Raw genomic sequence first — 867 nt, 5'->3', positions numbered from 1 at the left:
GAACATACAAACTAAAACAAACAACAAACAAGACATTCAGTGGTAATGAATTCACTCACACACTTGCCTAGTCCCAAACTCTGTAATTCACTGAACTTCTGTGCAGGCAGGATGGCCATTCTGAGACAGTGGAGCTTCATCGATGGTTTTTATTTTGTTTGCTTTAGGTGATTTTAAAACAGTGGTTGTAGGTGTAAAGAATTTCTAGAACTCTAAGCCTGTCTCGGCACACACCTTTAATCCCCCCAGCACTGGGGAGGGAGAGGCAGAAGGATCTCTGAATTTGATGCCAGTCTGGTCTACAGGATAGATATAGCCAGGGCTACACAGAGAAATGCAGCTGAGAGGGGGCGGGGAGAAGAACCTCTAGAACTCTAAGGGAATTAGCCACATAAATACATATTTCTAAAGATCCTTCAGAAGGATAAAGAACACACCACATATAAGGGAGGGGTATTTTGTCCAGATTAAGTTTTTCTGTGTTATTGTCCGTATTACAGAGGAATTTACACACAGATGAATGTAAAGGGGATGAATAAATACATTAGAAAGCCGGAGAATCTCATTTGTAAGAGGAAAGTTAATTCATTATCCTATTTCCTAACGCATAATTATTTTCCTAAAGAAGACCCAATTTTGACTTCGTATGAGGTCATCATGGATGAGAATCATTTTGTAAGAGCTCTGTGTTAAATGTCGGGGTCAAAAAATTCCAGTAGCAGATGACACTTGGCGACACGCCACTTCCAAAGTGTCCTGCCCCTTTCACTGTGGTAAAACGGCTTCCACAGGCAGCCAGTGCTACTGGATTTTTTTTTTTTTTTTTTTTTTGGTCTCTCTCCTCTCACCTCCTTTTCTCCTATCTTC

Source organism: Microtus ochrogaster, chromosome 8 (genome assembly GCF_000317375.1).
Source record: "Microtus ochrogaster isolate Prairie Vole_2 chromosome 8, MicOch1.0, whole genome shotgun sequence".
In the NCBI taxonomy this organism is placed as follows: Eukaryota; Metazoa; Chordata; class Mammalia; order Rodentia; family Cricetidae; genus Microtus; species Microtus ochrogaster.
This window is presented reverse-complemented; position numbering follows the sequence as displayed.